This window comes from Mytilus trossulus, chromosome 8 (genome assembly GCF_036588685.1).
Source record: "Mytilus trossulus isolate FHL-02 chromosome 8, PNRI_Mtr1.1.1.hap1, whole genome shotgun sequence".
NCBI classification, from domain to species: domain Eukaryota; kingdom Metazoa; phylum Mollusca; class Bivalvia; order Mytilida; family Mytilidae; genus Mytilus; species Mytilus trossulus.
The window spans coordinates 47,648,842-47,661,158 of record NC_086380.1 but is presented as its reverse complement, the minus strand read 5'-3'; positions in this window follow the sequence as shown (position 1 = coordinate 47,661,158).

Genomic DNA, 12,317 nt, shown 5'->3' with positions numbered 1-12,317 from the left:
ACACCAGACGAACGACACAGACAACGACGGACGCCAAGTGATGGCAAAAAAACCCTGACCACATGCACACCTTCAATATAATATGTACAAACAGCCAACAAAGTGAAAACTTCATGGCATTCAATCTGTAGGTTAAGGTATCCGGAAATTCTATGCACCTCGTATGCAAGAATATACTCTAATATTAATTGCTTTGTTCAGCACATATGGATATGACCGCAAAGATTCAGCCCTGAACAGTTTGGGCAAAAATCAACACAATATGCACGCTTGATATAGGTCTGAATTTGGATTGTCGTTAAATATTTGACACACAACAGGTTTCTTACACAGAATGACTGCAGCCAAAGAACTTAGAATTGATTATGTGATGTGAATTTATAATCATTTTTTTTTGCTTTTGTGCAATACACTTTGCTGTTAAGATTTGCCCCCCCCCCCCCCCCCCCCATTGGCATTTAAATTAGAAAGATCATATTATAAGGAAGGTGTATAGTTAATTGAACTTCAACTTCATCAAAAAACAAAAATAACATGTGGTATAAATGCCTATGACAACTCTGCTCGGGAGATGAATGTTATATAATTCAGAAATTTCTTTGAATCTACAATTTATAAACCAAGGTGAAACAAACAAAATTACTTAGATAATGACCAATTTAAATCTTTATTTAGTGTTAGACTATTGAGCAATAGGTTTAGTTTGGACAGAATAAGCTTTTTCAACCATCATAAGGCTGAATTATTATAAAAGTTTTCAAACAATATAAGCTGCAGCCAGATAGTAATACATGTACCTATAATTAGCATTCTACCACTTTCATTGCAATTGACACTAAGCAATAGGCGAAATTTCACATTAACAGATCAATTACTCCAGATTTTTTTTCAAACCAGGATCATTTTTAAAAGATCCATTAAATTGAACTTAATTCACAACATCACAGCTTAGTATATTTTGTGGATACAGTGTTTCCGCTAACATGGAAGCTTCTAAAACAAACAGATTCTTCATAGTAAAATTGTAATTATTATGTCTTTAAACTTTATGTCTACCATGTTGTTACTCATTTTCCATATCACAAATGCAGAGATATGCTTTATCTTCTCATCCCATTTATTGCTACATTTTCATTTAACAAATAGTATTAGTCATACCTGTCAATCTGTGACGATGAAAATGCAGGTCAGTATTTGGGTCAATTTTCCTTATCGACATGATCAAAGTTACCAAAATATCAATGCATGTACACTTGGTTAAGTCATTTTAAATCTTGTTGGACTTTTAAAAGATTTTTATAAATTTGTCTTATGTTCTTTACTTATTGTGATGATGTTATTCAACCTCAAACATCAAATACTAGGGTATGGATTTATTTTTCAAAATAAATTTTAAATTGTTGAAGACCGGCTATTTAGTTTTAAAAATCACATCTTAAAAATCATATATGGAAGTTTTTAACGACTCTGACTGGCTATATACAGCCCTTGCTCAGTTGGTCATAAAAATCTTACATTGAAATTAGACTATCATAAAATATAGTAATACAGTTAAAGGAAGTATAGACATGATAGATGAATAAAATAATTTTCAACTTTTTAAAAAAAAATTGTATAAAGGTATAAAAATAATGAAAAGTTATATTTCAATATGTATTTAATCTTTTTCACCCAAAAAACCTAAATATAAGGAATAATTTTGCGGTCTCTAAAAACACCGCAAAGGACCTCCTTTGTGCACAAAGGAGCACTAAGGACCACAAAGAAATTTGATAAGAGCACAAAGGACCCGAAATTCCCTTTAAAGCATAAAATTATCATAATTACTGAAGAAAAATGTAAAAAAAGTAAATTAATTTCAATAAAAATTGCGATTTTTATAATGTACGATTTGGTGTTGTCACCGGTATCGGTTTGCAACCGACATCATATCCGGGCTATGCGATAAACCAGTTATAATATTATATAAACAGAGAGTATATATCTCTGATTTTAATGATAAAAACGTCAATTAGTATGTTTAAAATTTTTTGTTGTAATAAAGAGACTTTACCAAAACTACGAAAATTATGTAAGTATTAGCGAGCACAAAGGACCACAAAGTAGTTTGATAAGTGCACAAAGGAACTGAAATTATTTATGAAATGGGGGAAGTGATTTCCAACGAAATAATATTGATTTTTTCACAAATAAAAACCCGTCTCGAGTTAAATTGGTATTAAAGTTGAAGATTTACGAACCGAGTTCTGTAATCGGTATATACGGATGTATTGAAAAATATTGAGAAAACACAAACATATGATGTAAATACAGACTGGACATGAAATCGAAAATAAATAAATAAAGCAAACACTGTTTGTCAAGATTTATATCCATTTGAAAATTTAAAGATCTTGCGACAAGTTTAGGATATCTTTACTTAGACCTTCATAAGACAGTTTCAAGTAAGGTCTGAAATATTTCCGAGGAGGTAAACGGGCAGAAAGTCACAAATTTGATAGGACAAAAAGTCAAATATTTTTTTGATAATTGTTAAATATATTTTGAAATATTTTCATATTTTTTAACATATATTCATTTCTAAGTTTAGAAGCTCATTAACCTTGATAAATGAAAATGTATTAATTTTTTAATCATGCAGAGGATATATATTTATTGGCAAAATGAAGCCATTTAAGCCTCGTTGATATTTTGTTTTCGTTACAATTATTTAATAATTAATGATATTTATTGAATAAATTTTTATTACAAAGTTGCTTCATAAATAAAACTTCAAGAAAAATACATTTTTTTTTCAAAAGAAGTAATTTTGAATGGTGACAAAAAAGGGGAAGTAAAATTGAGAATGGAAATGGGGAATGTGTCAAAGAGACAACAACCTGACCATAGAAAAAAACAACAGCAGAAGGTCACAAATAGGTCTTCAATGTTGAAATATGTTTGTAAAACAACAGTGCAAATTATTTACTACCTAAAGCTAAGGTAATTGGTGTTAATTAACAGTGTGTTTGGCATTAAAGCTGTCCGGCGTTTTACGTTTCCGCAAATTGGCATTACTTTTCCGCGAAAAAAAGATGACGTTTCCGGAAAAAAAAGTTTACGTTTCCGCAAATAAATATCTTACTTTTCCGCAAAAAAAGTAACTATTCCGGAAAATATAAATAACTACTTTTCCGCAAATAATTAAGGAATACGTATTGATCGAAAGCAAAGCTATAATAAAAAATAAATATGTATTAAAGACAAATCCCTCTATTGTTTATGCGCATATACAAGAGCAACAGTACTATGCCGTCAGCGATTTATGACGTCGCAGTTTCCGCGAACTGGAAACGTTTAATAGAGTTATTCCTCTTTGAGCCGATGGACAGAGTAACAATCGTTTTGCCGAGAAGAAAATGAAAATTGTTTTTATATATTAGACATGTTCCAGAATTGGATAAAATAGGAAAAATGAAGAGAGTCAACTATACAGCAAACTCACAACAAAAAATACACAAAAATGACTGTAAAGAAACGAAACAGAATCTGGATACTCGATAACAAGATGAGCCAATCAAATTATAATATAATACTTTTTTCATGAATTTTCTACATGTATCGACTGTCGTAGGTTCTTAATTATATCGATACTTTTACAAATCATTAAGAAAGTCCGAAAATCATCATTTATTCTGGTCATGTCCTCAAAATTCAATGTATCTTTAGCAACAGGTACATTACGTACCTATATATCGATATGGCAAATTGCACTGACATATTTTGAATGTGTACGGCACTTACATTTTTACATGAATATAATAATAAGATTTCTGATAAACACCAACAAAACAGTAACCTAACGACGCATACATGTAAAACAAAGTACACCTAGAGAAGTTAGCATATAAGCTTCTAACATTGTAGTTTTTTTTATATGACGGCCATTTCCGAGTTTGTTCCGATTTACCAAATTTGATATATATGATTAAGGTGCGCAATTTTTGTATAAAAAAACATAATCGTGTCTGTGTTAAAAAGATGTCGGGATGAAGAATTACAGAGGAATGCATATGGAAAAAAATCAATCAAAAAAAGTTTGAGACACGAGGTCGGACTAGGTTTTATTCATACTCACGGTATGACAGCTGTATGAGTATACATAAACTTCTAGCACCATTACGGAATATTTCGATATTCTTAGATGCCGAAGGATGAATGATCAAAACAGAAATGATGATAATTAGACCCCGTTAACTCTTGCACGGAATTGAAATTAAATCGATATCTGAAATGCATCTCGCATTTTCGATCTTATAAGAACTTGTGCTTTTACGTTTAGTATACTTTCTGAAGGACGCCTCCGGGTGCGGGAATTTCTCGCTACATTGAAGACCTTCATTTGTTATAGTCTAAAAACTGTTGTATGAATATTAAATTATTGTTCCGACCGTAAAGAAGGTTAAAAATTTAAATGTATTATAGTTTAGTGTCATCTATATGACTGACTGACAGCAGCGGATAATTTATGACCAGTATTAATTTATGTGGTTCCTTTCCTTTTTGATACTTTGAAAATATTTTGAATTGTTCCGAATGGTGTGATAATTTTTAAAATAGGGGATATCTAGTCTTACCGTACAAGACTAAGTTTAGTATTAATGTCCCAAACTTGCCCCCCATTCTGCTTATTTCCTGCTACACGATGTCTTTTCCCAGTGAATATAGGGTTTTTGTATGGACAGTTTTGACATACTACATCTAGAATACAGGGGCGGATCCAGGATTTTGCAAAGTGGGTCGAAGTTTTTTTAATTCGCCGAGCGGAGCGAGGCGAACAAATTTGGGACCTTTTTTTGGCTAAAAAACATAAAATAAGTGTAAAATGCACCTTTTAAACGGTTCTTGACGTGGGGCATGTATATTTAATAGTTGCTGTTAAGTGTAAGAGTTGGACATTTTTGATGTTGTATTCTCCCCATACATAAATTGTCTATCATAAAATTATAGTATGGGTCAAAAGCTATGAACTGATATATTTGATGTGGGACTTGTCAGTAAAAAATTGACATGGACAATTCTCGCTTGTTATATGTTAAGTTAGCATAAACTCACAGATTTCTTGTTGTAAACAAGATACACGCCGCGCTATTCGATGAATTTTACAATACGAGCGACACGAGTTAAAAAAGACAAACAAGCAATTTTTATACAAATGTTTGGTTGATATGTTTTACCCAACACAATTGAAAATTAACCAAAGGCTATTAATGAGTCTGAAACGACAACGAATTTGTGAATGACGGTCGACAAATGGAGACATAAAGGCCACACCAGCAGGCAGGTTGCAGTCTGATCTTGATAAAAGTATTCGATATATCAGTTCATGCAAACCCCTGTCCCGAAAAAAAGTACGCCCGTTTTTTTTTTATTATGTTCATTTAATGCTATATTATTCTGTTGGAAATTTTCGTTTCTATTAGCCAAAAAGTGCACAAGATTATTGTTTTCAATCTAAATACGGCCAGACTCTCAGATCTCAGACTGCCTCCTCAAACAATGGCTCGAACCTTGCACTTTAAATCTATCCAGAGCTTATACTGACTGGGGATAATTATTCAGCTATGTTATTTTAAGATAGGCGCGGGCGTTTGGGGTTAAACATAATTTCGTAGGTAAATAATATTAATGTGGAACTTTTTTCATGAGATTATAATAGAGTATAACTTTTTTTGTTTGAATTGTGAAATAGAAGTCAATAAGTTCTTGTTCACTCCTTTGTCGCTTTGAAGGTGTCATGATTTTTCATGCTCAGAATTGCAAATGTGTTCCTGTAATTTGAATTTCAAAATGACTGAGTGACGTTTTTTCGACGGACTGGTCAACTCAACCATACCGAATCACTCTACTGTGATGCGACTGCCATATAAGTTAGAGGTTTAGCACTATAAAACCAGGTTCAATCCATCATTTTCTACATTTGAAAATGCCTGTACCAAGTCAGGAATATGACAGTTGTTGTCCATTCGTTTGATGTGTTTTATCATTTGAATTTGCCATTTGATTAGGGACTTTCCGTTTTGAACTTTCCTCGGAGTTCAGTATTTTGTAGTTTTACTTTTGAAATAATCAGTAAATACTGGCGAAAAAAAATCTGTATATGAAAAGAAATGTCTCATAAAAATTAAATACACGGGAAATGGCAAAGTTTACGAAGTATAGTCTAAGTCCAAGCAAAAAGGGGGGCGTACGCCCTCATGCCCCCCTCTGTATCCGCCACTACACGCAGTTACTGACAGCTTGTTCAAAGCCAATAACAAATAATAAAAAAATCAAGCATCTAAGACTAAATTCTTACCAAGATTTCTGTAAATCAGTGTTGATTGAGACCCACTGGAAAGAAATGCACCACTATTATTCTGTGTAACAGATTGTCATTGTTGCGTCAACCAGATTGATTTCTTGTTTTACTTCATTTGAATTTTAAAAGTGTAAGAAAAATTGATTTCTTGTCCAAAAATACCGTGTGTTGCACTTATAAACCTTTCTTCTTGTTTTTAAAACATGCTAAATGTTTATAATTACATGATTGTGTAAATTTACATTCAAACATTAGATGAATTGCATTTATTTCAAACGTTCCAGAAAACATGCTCATATTCGAATAAGCTGACAATAATTCAAGTGAAACAGGGATGGGGATATACAAAGTACTGTAAAAGAAAAGTTAGAGTATCTATACTAATAAACGAGAAGACCTAATTTTGTGTGTCGCTTCTCTTCCTTCTACAATGAATTAATCATCATGCCCCTGTGTTCTATATAGGTACAGTTGCATTTGTCATCTTTTCTTATGATTATTCAGTTTGTGTTATTTTGGGAGGAAAATGAAAATAAAGGTGTCAAACCACCAATTAAAAATCCCTATCTGTTCAACCGAATCTTGCAATTTTCACAGCTATCTAAATATTTTACCTTAAGTTTAACTTCAAGGAAACCAGGTATATCCTGAATTGTACATGTATCACCTTTCTACATGCCAATTTTCAACCAATGTTTAAAGTCTTATATGAAATTTCTGATCTTGAAAACACAGGTACTACCAAAATAACTCCCTGTTTTCTGGAAATCTTAAATTAGTGTACTATGAAGCGCATTAATCCTGAATTTTTAACGCAAACTCATAGACAAGTGAATTTTGACTCAAAATGGTCTAAATATATTTCCCTTTCACCAGAAGTTTCATTTCTGCATATTTGTTGGTTAGTTTAAGTAAACAATGACATAATAAGTACTATTTTGTGTCAGAGTTCAATATACTGTCGAGACCGCACTGTTTTTCCTCATCACAATTATGTAGAAATAGTGGTGAGCAACAGTGATCAACAGTTTTCACACTTGTTTTAACTGGTCGGCAGATATCCAAACTCAGACACCTGATTTTCGTTTTGAAGGTCGTCTTCATGACTGTTTTCATATTCATTTTCAAAATCCTGTAGCATTTCTTCAATTTTAGCAAACAAGTTCATTCTCCTAGAAGATACATACTTTCCGTCAGATTTACCGTTGTCCCATTGAAAAGTCGCCGGTTGAAATTTTAATATTTCGCGGAATCCGCTAGACGGCGTTCATTTACTGTTACTTGACCTTAATAAAGGAATCCAAAGAGCAAAAAATATATATATAGGTCATCGTGCTTGTTTTCGAGATATGAGCCATTGAAATTTTAGCGGGAAAATATTTTCTCTTGACTTTTCATAGCTTTATCATTGACAAGTTAAAGTTCTCAAAAACTGTTAAAAAGTAATTAAAATTTTATAAGACTAATTTACAGATTATCGGTTTATCATTATACATGTTAAAGAATTTCAAAAAGAAAAATGGGGGTCACCGGCCAAATTTGTTCAAGGCATTCAAATGGATAAAACCAGAGGATTCTGAAAATCTGACAAAAATCCAAAACCTGACAAGCCAGCTTCCTTAACAGCTGTATCATGATACGTGATATATCTGTAATTTTCCGAATTTTTGATCGATAGTGAACCGTGTCAGTATTTTTCTTTAATTTTTTTTCGTGTAGCCGTCCGTCTCAGTGTTATTCAGTTTTTGTACGAGAACACATATAACAATATTCAAATTTAGGGGCTCAATTAAGCAGAGGAAGTTCCCTTTTTTTGGGGAATCTTTTATGATATCGGAAATTCGTTACCGGCTGAATCAGCTGTTGGATCATTTTTGTTATTGTCTCCCGATCTTACGAGAGTATTATGTTCAATACGTTAGTAGATAAACACTCCCATTCGTTGTAGCAAGAACTTTCTATACTAAGTATATACTATTATAGAAAGTCCCTGTTTGTAGTTATATACAAAATGTACATGTCTGTTCAGCTTTCAATAATATTGAAATTCAAGGTCCTCGATAAAAAAAAATCTTGCGTTCTATGATCTTGCTTTACGATATGTATTTTTTAACTTACCAGTTTGATTTCTAACAAAAAAAATTTTAAATACAGATAATAATTGTTTGCATAAAAATTGCTTCCAGGATCCAGCAATACTGATATTTCTTTAAGTAAGGAAATCGAAGGAAAACGGGTAATTTTTAGCCACGGATTTTATTGAGAAAAAAATCAGCGGTCACTTTATTAAATGTATTTAATGTTAATAATTATAGGTCAAAGTACGGCCTTCAAGACGGAGCCTTGGCTCACCCCGAACAGCAATCTCAGCTTAAGTTGTTCTTGCTTAAAAATTGCTTCCAGGCTCAAATAATACTAATAAATATAATAATAGTACCCGTCCACGTCCACTTGTATTTTAGTCCATCTGATGAATTTTAGTCCATCTGATGAGTTAAGCCTTTTTCAACTGATTTTTATAGTTCGTTCATATGTTGTTATGTTTGACACTGTCCCAGGTTAAAAAGGGGGGATCCCGCTATCATGCTTAAACCCGCCAAATGTATGTATGTGCCTGTCCCATGTCGGCCTGTAATTCAGGGGTTGTCGTTGCATATTTGTTTTTTGTTCAATTTTTACATAAATCAGGTCGTTAGTTTTCTCGTTTGAAATGTTTTACATTGTCATTTTGGGGCCTTTTATAGATGACTATGCGGTATGGGCTTTGCTTATTGCTGAAGGACGTACGTGACCTATAACTGTTAATTTCTTTGTTATTTTTGGTCTCTTATGGAGAGTTGTCTCATTGGCAATCACACCACATCTTTTATCTATTTTATGCTTTCCTAATGTCCTGATGACTATTTTTTGGATGATACAATAACAAATGCACCGCATAGCGTTATAAAATATGAAATAAAAATATGCATATACTTTTTACATTTCCATAATTGATTGTTGTTTTGCCAGTGGGTTTCTCCTTGACAAAAAAACAACCTAGACACGCACAAGAAACTTTCACAATGCTTAACACATTTTATACCTGTTCATAAATAACATTCAAAGATACTTATAATTTCTAGTAAAAAAGTCCCAATGAATGTAACTGGTTTTTTTTTTTGTATGACTTCATCATTCTTCAACAATAGCAAAAACAGACCGTGCATGAAAAAAACAACCTCCGCCAGTCAATTTTCTAATAAAATCAAAGCAAAAAATTTCACAAAACTAGATTGGACACTTATCATGCTTACCTCACTAAACCTCATTACTATACTAACAAAAAAACTGATAATTATTTCAAAATACGATGGTATGAATGTTCTTCCTGGTTTTGAAAGAACGATTCTTTTTATAGACAGAACAGAACAGAACAGAACATATTTTATTTTCAATTAAGGGCCCACAAGGGGCATACAGAGCATACATGAATAAGGAAAAAGAATATTAATTTGATAGATACATAGATACAAACATTATTTTACATACAGTAACAATACAATTACTAACTCATATTCACTTTAATAAATTTACCAACAGCATTAAGGACCTGATTGTCTTCACAGTTTAATAAATAAATAAATTTATGCTGATTATCCAGTATAGAAAAATTTGGAATTCTTTGGCAAACAAAGTCAAAGAGAGCATCTCTATCTGATTTAAAATTTTCACAGTTAGTTAAAAAATGGATTTCATCTTCAACACAGCCAGAGGAGCATTTTTTGCAAATTCTTTCATTTCGTGGAATATTTGAAAAACGTCCAACTTCAATTTGAAGCTTATGAGCAGAAATACGTAATTTGCATATAGATCTTCTTAAATCAAAGTCCTTAATTAAAGAAAGATAATTTTCATAACCAAAATTCTGCTTAAATTTCACATAATTAAACAGTTTTCCATCAGAAGCTTTATTTTGGCTAGCATACCAATTGCTAATATATTTAGTGTGAATTAATTTGCTAGATATGTTCAAAAATTTATATTGTCCGAAATGTTTTACTTCTTGTTTAATTTCAAAAACTTCTAATACTTTCTTAGCAAATGAGTACCAAGAAGTTATGTTAGATTTGTGAAGCTCTTGGCTGCATTTATAAGCATCTTTCAATAGACTGAATTCAGTTGTAAGATTTTCAAATCTATACCAGTATTTTACAATTGACTTTACAATATCATAATGTAAGGGGAAACGCCCCAGTTCTGATAATACAGCAAAATTGACACTCCTTTTGTGTACACCAAGTATAAACTTAGAAAATTTAAGATGGAGATTCTCACACTTAAGATTTTTAAAAATACTTTCAAGATTAAATAAGGAAGACTGTAATTTATTACAAGAAACATTATAACCTCCCCATACCTCTGAATTATATAACAGAATGGGTTTAAGGGTATGATCAAAAATATGAACACAAGATTTTATTCCAGGAGACAAATTGATAAAATCCTTTCTAAGTTTATAGTAGGCCTTAAGAGCCTTATTATAAAGTTCAGTTTTAGCTAGATGAAAACTTCCAGATGCAGTAAAGTGAACACCCAAATATTTGTAATGAGCGACACAGTCAATCAAGTTATTCTGCAGTCGAAAATTCGCCTGAATTTTCCTTCCAGCCTTATTAAAAATTATGACTTTAGTCTTTTTAATATTAACTTTGAGGCACCAGTCAGCACAATATTTTTCTAGCTGATCAAGTCTACTAGACATGAACGCGGCTGTCAAAGATAGCACCCCTTTTCCATTATTATCGTAAGTCTACGTTACGTTTACGTTACGTTTGCGATCACCTTTGTGAAACACTCGCAGGTAAAATCTTACGCTTAACGTAAGTTTAATCGTAAACGTAAGTCGTACGAATCTTTGTGAAACGATAGCCTGTTGGTGACCTTCTGCTGTTGTTTTTTTCTATTGTCGGGTTGTTGTTTCTTTTATACATTCCCCATTTCAATTCTCAATTTTATTGCAGATCTAAATAATCGGTCTAACCATTTCGATAACAAAAAATCGTAGAATATTGAATAAGGATATATTTGGCTTATTAGATAATTATATGCTTCTGCATTTATTAATTTTATTTTTGATTAACATGTTATAAGAAATTAAAAACAAAGAATTGTCAGAAAAAAATTACTTATAACGATCATTTCGTTTGTAGATAAGTAATTTACAGAAAAAAAATAATAATGAACACAATTGAAAAGATATTTTTTTAAAAGGTGTACCGAATAACACACGTATAGTAAGCGAATATGGAACGAAAAAGTAACAGGGCATCAGTCGAGCACTGAAACGAGTATTTACACCTTAGTATAGGGTTATTTTACCTCTTAGAACCAATATATAGCATCAGAGGCAAGAAAAAAAATGGAAAAAAAATGTTTAAAAAGGTGCGACCAGAGACATATAATACAATGTATTATATGTCTCTGGTGCGACCTATAACAAACATATGGTAAGCGAATAAGAAGAAGGTCATCGGTCTAGCGCTAAAACTGGATAATACGAGCTAAAAGGTATGTTTCACTTTTAATAACCCATAGTTAACACCAGAGACAAAGGAAAAGATTTGTTTCGTAATAGGTGCAATGTATTTCAACGTACAAGTAAATAAGTAACGGTATCAGTCGAGCGCTGAAACGGATCCTGTCTCAACTCAGGAGTCTGTAATTAAGAGGTTGTTGTTTGTAAAAGAGTTACATATTTGTTTTTCATTAATTTCTTTTTTGTTACTTTCTAGTTTGAATTGTGTTACATTTGTCTTTTCGGGACCAATATAGTTGTGTATGCGGTATAGGATTTGCACATTGTTGTAGGCCGTACGGTGACCCATAGTTAATTATTTCCTGTGTCAATTGGTCATTTGTGGAGAATTGTGTTATTTTCAATTATACCACCTTTTAAATTTCCTACCGTTTTAACCATCGCATACGGTAGACTAATTGA